The following is a 12,172-nucleotide window of genomic DNA, read 5'->3' on the forward strand; positions in this document are numbered from 1 at the left end:
TTCATGATAAAATATTCAACACCAACACACTAGGAATAGAAGAAGATTCTTCAAGCCCTTAAAGGGTAAATGTGAAGAAAAGTTAAAATCATAGTTAAAGGTGAAAGACCGAATGTTTTTCCTCATTAGGAACAAGACAAGGATGTCTGCTCTCATCACTTCAATTAAACATTATGCTGTAGGTTTTAACCAGTGCAGTTAGGGAAGAAAAAAAAGACTGGAAATAAAGAAATGAAACTAACTTTATTTGCAGGTGACATACTTATTTATACAGAAAATACAAAGGAAGCCACTAAGAAAATTCTTAGAACAAATAAGTGAGTTTAGAAAGTTTGCAAGATATAAGGCACCATAGAGAAATTAATATTTTTTCTACACAGTAAAGAATAAATAAACCAAGAATGAAATTAATAAGCAATTTCATTTACAATAGCATCAAGAAAACTAAAATATGAATACATTTAACAAAAAAAATACAAACATATTCTGAAAGCTACAAAATATGGTTGAAAGAAATTAAAGAAGATCTAAATAAATGGAAAGACACCTCACTGTCATGTTTCAAAAGATTCAAATTTTTTAATATTGCAATACTTCTCAAATTGATCTACAGATTTAGTGCAATTTCACCTATCAAAATCCTAGGTGTCTTAGAAAGTAATTAATATGGAAATTTCAGGGACAAAGAATAGCCAAAACAATCTAGAAAAAGAACAAAGTTGGAGGACACATACCTCCCATTTTAAAACTTACTACAAAGCTATTGTAAACAAGACCGCATGGATAGCCCAGGTAGAAACACAGACAATGGAAATTCTCACCTTCAGTTTTGACAAGCATACCAAGTATAATTCAGAAACGGTCCTCAAAAAGTGCTTAAAAGAATGAAGTTGGACTCCCTCCTCACACTACATATAAAGTGAAAGCTGCTCAGTCGTGTCCAGCTCTCTGCGACCCCATGAACTATACAGCCCATGGAATTCTCCAGGCCAGAATACTAGAGTGGGTAGCCTTTCCCTTCTCCAGGGGATCTTGCCAACCCAGGGATCGAACCCAGGTCTCCTGCAGTGCAGGCGGATTCTTTACCAACTGAGCTATTAGGAAAGCCCCACTATATATAAAATTAATTCTAAATGGACAATAGACTTAAACATATAGGCTAAAACTATTTTTTAAAAAAGAATATAGGAGTAAATCCTCATGATCTTCAATTTGGCACTGATTTTTTAGATATATTTGGTTCCACTGGTAAAGAATCCGCCTGCAATGCGGGAGACCTGGGTTTGATCACTGGGTTGGAAGATCCCCTGGAGAAGGAAATGGCAACCCACTCCAGTATTCTTGCCTGGAAAATCCCATGGACAGAGAAGCTTGGCGGGCTACAGTCCACAGGGTCGCAAAGAGTTAGACACGACTGAGCGACTAACACACACACAAAAAGACATATGTTCCCCCAAGAAACGTGCACAAATTTTCATAGCAGCATTATTCACAGTAACCTAAGAGTGGGAATAACCCAAATATCCATCAACTGAAAAATGTATAAATAAAGTGTGGTATAGCTATATGATAGGATATTTTAGGCAATAAAAAGAAATGAAGAACTAATACATACTACAACATGGAAGAATTTTGAAAACATTAAGCTAAGAAAAAGAAAACAGTCACAAAATGTCACACATTATATATCATTTTTATGAAACATCCATAATAGACAAATCCATAGAGAGAAAAAGTAGAACCTGGGGCTGAGAGCAAGACGGAATAGGGAGTACTGTTAATGGGCCTAGAGTTTCTTCTGGGGATGATAAAAATGTCCTAAAATTGATTGCACAACTCTGTGAATATACTAGAAAACATTGGATTGCACACTTTAAATGGATGAATTGTATGGTACATGAATTTATCTCCATAAAGCTGTTTCATTGTTTAAATATTAATACCATCATGATGCTGGTAATTAAAACAGAAAAATAAACATAAACAAAAATAAAATTAATTTTAAAAATCTTTTTAAAGGCCTGCTAAAGAACTAGTCTCTTGTATTGAAGAAAAAGAGGGCATCAGAGGATGAGACGGCTGGATGGCATCACCGATGCAATGGACGTGAACTTGGGCAAACATCGGGAGATGGTGAGGGACAGGGAGCCCTGGTGTGCTACAGTCCATGGGGTCACAAGAAGTCAGACACGACTGGGCAACTGAACAACAACAACAAAAGAACATATATTTAGTGGAACTCTAGAAGTTATATTTCATGCAAGGCTGTTTCAATTCATTTCAGTCGCTCAGTCGTGTCCGACTCTTTGCGACCCCATGAATCGCAGCACGCCAGGCCTCCCTGTCCATCACCATCTCCCAGAGTTCACTCAAACTCACGTCCATCGAGTCGGTGATACCATCCAGCCATCTCATCCTCTGTCGTCCCCTTCTCCTCCTGCCCCCAATCCCTCCCAGCATCAGAGTCTTTTCCAATGAGTCAACTCTTCGCATGAGGTGGCCAAAGTACTGGAGTTTCAGCTTCAGCATCATTCCTTCCAAAGAACACCCAGGACTGATCTCCTTTAGAATGGACTGGTTGGATCTCCTTGCAGTCCAAGGGACTCTCAAGAGTCTTCTCCAACACCACAGTTCAAATGCACCGATTCTTCAGTGCTCAGCTTTCTTCACAGTCCAACTCTCTCATCCATACATGACCACTGGAAAAACCATAGCCTTGACTAGACGGGCCTTTGTTGGCAAAGTAATGTCTCTGCTTTTGAATATGCTATCTAGGTTGGTCATAACCTTTCTTCCAAGGAGCAACCGTCTTTTAATTTCACGGCTGCAGTCACCATCTGCAGTGATTTTGGAGCCCAGAAAAATAAAGTCAGCCACTGTTTCCACTGTTTCCCCATCTATTTCCCATGAAGTGATGGGACTGGATGCCATGATCTTTGTTTTCTGAATGTTGAGCTTTAAGCCAACTTTTTCACTCTCCACTTTCACTTTCATCAAGAGGCTTTTGAGTTCCTCTTCACTTTCTGCCATAAGGGTGGTGTCATTTGCATATCTGATTTGGTAACAATAATTACAGAGGACATACCTGTTCGTATTCTAGTATAATTCAGAGATGACTATGCTCATACACTGGAAATCCTTCATAATCACATTCCTGTCATCTAAGAATTGTCAGCATGCCAGAGGAATAAGGAAGTAAAAATAAATCACCATTTAGCAGGCAGGAAACCCCACAGAGAACCACACTGCGGCTGTCAAATGACTAAGTATTCCCAGGTGCAATCAGGCAGAATCAGAGAAGGGGCTGTGTATACGCTTGAAATGGAGCTCTACATCTGGAGCCCCATTGAAACCCTAATGCTGTGACAGTGCAAGCCAGTGCATCTCTTCTCCTCAAGTCTAAGAAAAATGGGGTGGTACTTTGGCCACCTGATGCAAAGAGCTGACTCACTGGAAAACACCCTATGCTGGGGAAGATTGAGGACAGGAGGAGAAGGGGGCAACAGAGAATGAGATGTTTGTATGGCATCACTGACTCAATAAACTATGAATTTGAGCAAACTCTGAGAGATATGAAGGACAGGAAGCCTATAGTGCTGCAGTCCCTGGGGTCACAAAGAGTCAGACACGATTTAGTGATTGAACAATTTTTTATGTCAATGGGTATAGGAATTCATCCCTCACAATCCTTAATAAATGTATTTGAGGATAAATGGGTAATTCAGGCACAGCCAGTTACTACATGGGTTGTATATGCATCAAAATATTTTGTCTATATATTTTGTCTTGTATCTATAGACACAAGTCTATTTAACTTGTGTGCTTTTTAATATAAAAAGTAGAAATACAACATAAAAAAATGGGTCATCACTGACCTTGTTAAGCAATATGTCCTAGAATCTCATTATAATTTGTTGGAAGAAGTGGGTTTAAACTGATATGTAGACTTCTGGAAATCAAGCAATATTTTTATTTTACTAAATTTTAACTCTAATAATCAACAGTAGAATGATTTTTTTCATGGTCACTTAGGAACTGCTTTGTATATTAAGTTAATGTAGCCTTTGTAAGAACAATTTGTGATGATTTTCCTAAATAGCTAAAACGAGTATGCCTATCATCAACAAAGGTACAAGAAGAAGATTCTACTTAAGAGTTAAGACATACAGTTATAGTTAGAGGACAAAGTACAATATAAAAAATATTAAGAGTCCTCCCAGTTACTCACTTTACATATTCATTTGTGTATTTCTCCATTCTCACTGTTTCAATGTTATTTTCTTTTGCCAACTCATACCACATGTATTAAAAACTCATTATAAGTAAAACCTGAACATTAGTGGAAAAATTAGGTAGATCTGAATGAAATGTGAAGTTAATAGTATCATTGTTATTGTTGTTATTTGGTCGCTAAGTTGTGGCCAACTCTTTTGCCACCCCACAGATTGAACTCTGCCAGGCTCCTCTGTCCATGGGATTTCCCAGCAAGAACACTGGAGTGGGTTGCCATTTCCTTCTCAAAGAGATTTTCCCCACCCAGGGATTGAACTGTGAGGAGTCCGTCAAGGCTGTCACCCTGCTTATTTAATTTACATGCAGAATGAATGCATGTGTGCTCAGTCATTTCAGTCGTGTTCAACTTTATGCAACCCCATGGGCTGTAGGCCACCGGTCTCCTCTGCCCACGGGATTCTCCAGGCAAGAATACTGGAGTGAGTTGCCATGCCCTCTTCCAGGGGATCTTTCTGACCCAGGGATTGAACTTGCATCTCTATGTCTCCAGTATTGGCAGGTGCGTTCTTTATCACTAGTGCCACCTGGGAAGCCTCTATATGCAGAGTACATCATGTGAAATGCTGGGCTGGAAGACTCACAAACTAGAATCAAGATTGCCAGGAGAAATATCAACAACCTCAGATATGCAGATGATACGACTTTAACGGCAGAAAGTGAAGAGGAACTAAAGAGTCTCTTGATGAGGGTGGAAGAGGAGAGTGAAAATGCTGGCTTAAAAATCAACATTCAAAACACAAAGATCATGGCATCTAGTCCTATCACTTCACAGCAAACAGATGGGGAAACTATAGAAACAGTGACAGATTTCATTTTCTTGGGCTCCAAAATTACTGCGGATGTTGACTGCAGACAGAAAATTAACAGGCTTGCTCCTTGGAAGAAAGCAATGACAAACCTACATAGTGTATTAAAATCCAGAGATATCACTTTGCCAATAAAGGTTCTTTTAGTCAAAGCTCTAGTTTTTCCATCAGTCAAAGCTCTAGTAGTCATGTATGGATGTGACAGCTGGACCATAAAGAAAGCTGAGCACCAAAGAACTGATGTTTCGAACTGTGGTGCTGGAGAAGACTCTTGAGAGTCCCTTGGACAGCAAGGAGATCAAACCAGTAGATCCTTAATGAAATCAACCCTGAATATTCATTAGAAGGACTGATGCTGAAGCTGAAGCTTCAGTACTTTGGCCACCTGATGCAAACAGCCAACTCACTGGAAAAGACTTTGATGCTGGGAAAGATTCAGGGCCAGGGGAGATGGGGGGCAACAGAGGATGAGTTGGTTAGATGGCACCAGTGACTCAGTGAACATGAATTTGAGCAAGCTCAGGGAGATAGTGAAGGAAAGGGAAGCCTAGCATGCCGCAGTTCATGGGGCTGCAAAGAGTTGGACACAACTGAGCAACTGAACAACATCTACTATATTAGCAGGTGCATTCTTTACTGCTGAGCCACCAGGGAAACCCTAATAGTATCATACCACTGTTAATTTTTAGTTTTGATCATTGTATTGGGTTGGCAAAAATGTTTGTTCAGATTTTTCCATAAAACGGTACAGAAAACCTGAACAAACTTTTTTGGCCAACCCAATACTATGATTTTGTAAAGCATTAACATTAGAGGAAACCAGATGAAGGGTATAGGAACTTTCTGTACTATGCTTGCAACTTTTCTCTAAGTATAAAATTGCCTTTAAATTTTAAACTTGAAACATAAAATCTGAATTATTTCTTTAAAAAATAAAATTTGACAGTTTTAAAATGGCAGAAATGTTTGTGGTTTTTACTGATAAAATTTTAGAAAATTATTCAGTCTAGAGAAGAAGGTGGTAAAAAAAAAAACTATTCACCTGTAAAGGTGTTCATTTGTTTCCTTTACAGCACAATCTCTTTAACTAAAAAATTAAGAATATAAAAAAGATTATTTCCCAGATACAATTTAAGAGTGTTGAACATTTTGTATTTCCCCATATCTATCCTCACTACTTTCAGAGTTTGCCAAATGAAATAGATTTTTTAAAGGAAAGAAAGGAGAGAAGGGAAAAGGAAAAATGCTGTTTTTCTAAGTTACTTGTTAAAACTTTGGTTAAAAAGTGCATAAGAAACTCTAAATCAGTGCTGGCAGATAGTTAATAAACAGGCATAAATTTGAAAGGTCACCAAGCATTTTTCTCCTTAGTCTATTACTCAACCTAATTACTTCATAAAACAAAAACGTTAAAACTTCTTAAAAGAAGTTGGTTTCATTTCCAAAATAAAAAGTTATTCTTAAATACATCCATGTCTCTATGTCATATTTTTTATTTCACAATGAGTCATTCATTATACAAATGCAACCTACAGAAAATTTTGTTGTTACTCTGGGGCACATGAGTTTTTTCAATGATCTATTTTCTGAAATATGAATTTGACCATTTACTAACTGCATAAGCTTTGGGAAGTTCTGAGCCTTTGTTAGTTTTTTCTCAATTATAAAATGTTGGTAATAAAATATACTTCATCAATTGGCATGAAAATTAAAGAAAAGTTGTATAAAAAAGCACTTTATGAGTATAAAAGACTGTATAAATGTGACTTTTTAAAGAAACTTGGGGTGGTGATAGAAGACCCTCCAGAAAGATTTGAAATGGCTCAGGGTAGAGAGACAATATGGGAACCTCAATCAAGATAGAGGAAAGAGGGAATGTATGTATTCAAAAGATCCTTAGAAATTTGAATTCACAGACTTTGATTACTGATTGGTAAAGGAGGGATTAAAATTAAGTCAATTTGGGGAAAAATCAACAGGAAATTAAGTTTCTTAATATGATGGTAATATTTTGATTATGAAAGCAACTGTAAGTATGACTTGCAGCCCTAGTTAGGAAAAGAATCTTTAAGTAGAAATAGAGCAGTACAGAGAACATAAAATGGTATATTCAGGTCACACAAGGGTTTTAATGAATAGGAAGAACATGGTCACCACGGTCCCTGCCTTCACACTTCATGAGTACAGAGTCTGGAACTACAGTGTCTGAACCTCCTGTTCCAAATAAGTAATCTACTCGAACCATTCATCGATGCTAAAAAAAAAAAAAAAAAATGCTTATAATGACAATCACAAGTTTTCACAGAGTAACACTTCCTCTACATGAAGAAAATTCTGTTTAATGGCTGAAACATGAAACTCAAAGCTGTAGATTTACCTGTAAGCACCTTCACTTTTTCACCTATAAATGGGCATTAAAAAAATCTATCACCTGTGTGACTTAGTGACTCTGAGTCCTCCAACCAAAATCACCTCTTTTTAGAATTTGAAAAGATTCTATAGTTAATTCCTCTTATCAGTGGAGGCAGAGAAGCAGCAAAGCATACAGGTGTTAAAAGATCAGCCTCTGCTACTTATTGGCAAAGAGATCCCTGGCGAGACAAAGAAAAGAGAGTTAGCATTGTAATGCACTACAGCAACAAGAGCAAGTTTTTAGATGTTCCACCTAGAGCCTGGAACATTTTTATTAATCACATCCTAAAAGGTTCAAAGTTCTAATCTATCTCTCACTCACACTTCCTTCTCAACACCAACAAAGCACAGGTCAGAAGCCAAAAACATAATAAAGTGGGATGCCAGGAGGAGGGAAGTAAAGAAAGATTTAAGACTCTTTTCTAAGAGTCCATTCTCCTGATTCACTTGCACATCAGGCAACTTATGGGAAAATGTAACAAACTGACTTGTGCCATTCTCTGGATTCCATGTGGATGCTTGCTTACCTAACACTAAGAATTTCTTCCTAATAATAAAGCTTTCTGCCCTTCCAAATTTTAAAGGTAACAACTTAGAGATATCAGCCTTACAGAATGCAACATCCTATACTACACTTTAAAATCAGTGTCTAACTAACTTTTTGCACAACCCTTAGGAGGAAGCAATCCTTGTTACAGATGAGAAACTAAGGAACAGCTAGGTTAAGTAAATAGTATAAGATGTAATAAGCATTTAGAAGCTACGTTGGGAGGAGACTCCAAATCAGCTGACCCTCAATCCACTGCCTCCAGCACATTACTGGATTCAACTGCCTTTCTTAAGCCTTCATGACCAGGTTTGGATTCTTAACTATTTTGTATTTAGTAAGCCAGTAATAAACTACCTTCAGGTCTCCTGTATGTTCATATGTCATGTACGTACAACTTTTCAAAGTGCCTGAACATATGTGGTTACATTTAACTCTCAGTGATAATTCTGTAAGTACCGATCAGTTCTATCAGTGCTTCCCTGATAGCTCAGTTGGTAAAGAATCCGCCTGCAATGCAGGAGACGCCAGTTTGATTCTTGGGTCAGGAAGGTCCGCTGGAGAATGGATAGGCTACCCACTTCAGTATTCTTGGGCTTCCTTTGTGGCTCAGCTAGTAAAGAATCTGCCTGCAATGCAGGAGACCTGGGTTCGATCCCTGGGTTGGGAAGATCCCCTGGAGAAGGGACAGGCTACCCACTCCAGTATTCTGACCTGGAGAATTCCATGGACCGTATAGTCCATGGGGTCGCAAAGACTTGGATGTGACTGAGTGACTTTTACTTTCACAAGAACCAACAGTATCCCCATTTTAGTGGATAAATTAACTTGTCAAAGTCATAGAGACCAAAAGATACAACTAGAACTAGAACTCAGGAATCCTGACCCCAAAGCTTCTGTTCTTTTCACTACCATCTTGCCTCCATATATTATCCTAATTCCAATGTTCATCATCACTCCTCTTCAGACAATCCCTAGAAAGCAAATTTTTTAATTTGTTTATATTTCTTGTCCATTCTGCACAGCATGGGGGGATCTTAGTTCCCTAACCAGGGATCAAATCTGCACCCCTTGCATTGGAAATGCAGAGTCTCAACCACTAGACCACCAGGAAAGTCCAAAAGCAAAATTTTTAAATGCGTGAGTTGGTTTGTCATTTGTACTACATTGTTAGTAAGAAATAATCAGTTCTGATGTAGGAGAGTTTGTTCTACAAAATGTAAGTGAGTGGCAAGTAATCGAATGCATCTACAGAGAAACATACTTTAACCACTCTGGAAAATGTAAACCAAAACTTCTTCAAAGAATAACTAGAAGAATCCATTCACTGAGAGCCTGCTAAATTAAAAAGTAGACAAAACTACAAATTTTCAAAGATACATTAACACACAAAACACACTATTTTTTTGTCTAGTGATTAAATACCATCTAAATCATTCTGAGTTGGCTCCCACAGTGAGATGCCCAAAATATCATCCGGCCTGGCTGTCCTCTTGAGTTTAAACAGGGTTAGACTGGGAGAAAATGGAATGGATGGTTGGGGAATTGGGATATTTTAAGGAATGGCCTAAGAAACAATTTGAAAAGTTATTTTGCTTCATGTTGTTCTTCAAGAAAAAGTTTCCCAGTTTTAGTTTCTGCACTATAGCTTCTGAGCTAATGGATCAGAGAAACAAATCTAAACGAAACATCAATGACTCTAATTTCTGAGATGAAACATCTTTCACATCCACTAAGATCAGCATATAAACAATCCTATTTTTAACACGCCCCCTCTGAAGTCAATCTTATATAACTCAGTCAAGAGTTATCTATATCTGGAATGATTTAGGTAAGTCATACCTAGAAGAAACAAAACAGAGGAACTCGTGAGGACTTTCTCTACCCTATAAGTTTACCTATTTCATTTAATTTTCATTTCTTATCAATAAATGATGTCTCAAAGAACTACACTATGGACTTTGTTGTTTTTTTTTTTTTAGTGTGTTATATATTTTTTTTTAACCTTACAATATTGTATTGGTTTTGCCACATATCAACATGAATCTGCCACAGGTATACACGTGTTCCCCATCCTGTACCCTCCTCCCTCCTCCCTCCCCCATTACTATGGACTTTGAATGAAATTATTTGTGATGAAAAATCTGTCCACACGAGAACTATAGGTTATCCAATACAATTCTTCCTGAACCCTCCAAGATAAACTGGTTACAAATATTTTATGCAGTTGTGATAACCACATGCATGGAGTTGCCAGAATAAGCCACATAAACCCAACAGATAATCTGGTTTAAAAAATTATTTTAGCCTTATTGAGTTATGACAAAAATTAGATAGAACCAGTGGCTTATTAAGACCAGCCTTTGAACATGATAACAAACCATCAGCATGCAGAACACTTAACATTCTGCTGTCTATGGCAGTGTATTCATTTAATCTACATGGATTATCAAGTCATTAAAATACACATTTGAAAAGGTAGGAATAGGGTGCTCCCCTGGTGTTTAAAACTTCACCTTCCAGTGCAGGGGGTGCAAGTTCGATCCCTGATCTGGAAGTTAAGATCCCACATGCCTTGTGGACAAAAAACCAAAACATAAGGCAGAAGCATTATTGTAACAAATTATATAAAGATTTTCAAAATGATTCACATCAAAAAAAAATCTTTTAAAAAAAGGTGGTTTAGTGCACTGGGACGACCCAGACGGATGGTATGGGGAGGTAGGAGGGAGGGGAGGAGGGTTCAGGATGGGGAACACATGTATACCTGTGGCGGATTCATTTCAATATATGGCAAAACCAATACAATATTATAAAGTTAAAAAAAAAAAAAGGTGGGAATAAATAGTGAAAGCATCCTTTTTTATTTGCTCTGAATTGCTATCTAATGTATCAAGACATAGCTGTTCTGTTTCATTCACTCTGGTTCTATCTTTGATAATTAGTTTCAGACACTAAAATTATGTCTATACTGAGATCATAAAATTTAATCCATAACCAATTTTTGCAAAGTCAAGAAAAGAGTAATTAAAGCTACAAAAGTCCACTGATTTCTCCACAAAGTGGAAGGATTGTTCCTAAATCCTACCTGCTCTTTGTAGCATGTTGAGAGACTGTGACAGATTGCATTTTCCAGAGATGGCTGTAATATCTCCCATTCCACACGTCCCTTTTAGTATCTTGAAACTGCCTACTCCAGCAACAGAAGGAGTCTAATTTCTTTCTCCTTGAATCTGGGTGGTCTTGTGACATGCTTGTAATCAATAAAATTTTGCATAAGGGTTACAGTATGACTTTCACAACTGTGTCATAGAACATGTATATCAGTGACTTTGCCTTTTTTACCAGAACACTTGTGTTGGTAGAGCCTTAAGCCCCATATAAACAGTCTGACTGCTCTGAGGTCACCTACTGTTAGGAAACCCAAAGTAACCCAAGCACAGAGACCACATGGAAAAGCCCTGAGATTACATGGAGAGATGACTGGCAGCCCCAAGCTGCCCCAGAGCCGTTGCTTGCAAAACCCCAAGAACCACCCAGCTGAGCCCTCCCCAAACTCCTGACCCATGGAAGCTGTGAAAGTTAATAAAATGATTGCCCTTGTTTTAAGTCATTAAGTTTCAAGGTGACTTGTTACATAATAATTGTTAGCAGAACAGAGATCAAGGCTACCAAACAATCAAGAAAACTGGCATACAATGTAGAAAGAATGCCTGGGAAACAAAAGGACATAAACAGAAGTTTGAGTTTCCATATTTGGGTTAATAGTTCTTGTCCCAGTTTTAAGTGTTCCAAGATCCCTCTGAAACTATATGCAAAAATTCTGTATGTTAATTTTCTAGAAAAGGTTCAATAACCTTCATCACATTCTCAGAGAAATCTATGACCCTTTTAAAACATATTTAAAATTTATTTATAATTTTGGAGAAGAGTTTGCAAGTAGTTTGGATGACTGAAGCAAAGAATGAATGTGAGGGCATGATAAGAAATGAAGCTGGACCACAACCAAAGACAAATTATGGAGGCCTGATATCACACATGTAGCAAGGTTAGGTTTATTTATTTGTTTCCCTTACTAGGATAGGGAGTAATTTAAAGCTTTCCAGAAAAAAAT

General features: G+C 37.7%; 1 protein-coding gene across 14 annotated transcripts in view; it reads right to left on the reverse strand.

Moving 5' to 3' along the window:
* Window positions 1-12,172, reverse strand: part of SUGCT (succinyl-CoA:glutarate-CoA transferase) — an 875,539-nt gene that overhangs the window by 772,296 nt on the left and 91,071 nt on the right.

This window comes from Bos taurus, chromosome 4 (genome assembly GCF_002263795.3).
Source record: "Bos taurus isolate L1 Dominette 01449 registration number 42190680 breed Hereford chromosome 4, ARS-UCD2.0, whole genome shotgun sequence".
Classification (NCBI taxonomy): Eukaryota; Metazoa; Chordata; class Mammalia; order Artiodactyla; family Bovidae; genus Bos; species Bos taurus.